Raw genomic sequence first — 308 nt, forward strand, 5'->3', positions numbered from 1 at the left:
CCCACCAAAAACCCTTCTATCGTCTAGAGCGTTCGATCACGATCGCGTGGCCAAAAACCACACCTCATTCCGAGCTTCCTAGCTCCTCCTACCTATAAAATGGGCTCTTCCCCGAGAATCCCGGGTCTCCAACCACACTAACCCTAATTTTTCGTCTCCTCCGCCGCCGGACGTGTCCGCTCCCGCCGGGCACGCCCCGCGCCGCCACGCCCGGCCAACCGGGGGCCGCCATGTGTCCCGCCGGGGCTCCCCGCCGTGCCGGCCTGCCTGGCCCAGGGAGGGCCCCCGAGAGCCCGCGTCTGTCGCCG

The sequence above is a fragment of the Triticum dicoccoides genome, chromosome 7A, assembly GCF_002162155.2.
Source record: "Triticum dicoccoides isolate Atlit2015 ecotype Zavitan chromosome 7A, WEW_v2.0, whole genome shotgun sequence".
NCBI classification, from domain to species: domain Eukaryota; kingdom Viridiplantae; phylum Streptophyta; class Magnoliopsida; order Poales; family Poaceae; genus Triticum; species Triticum dicoccoides.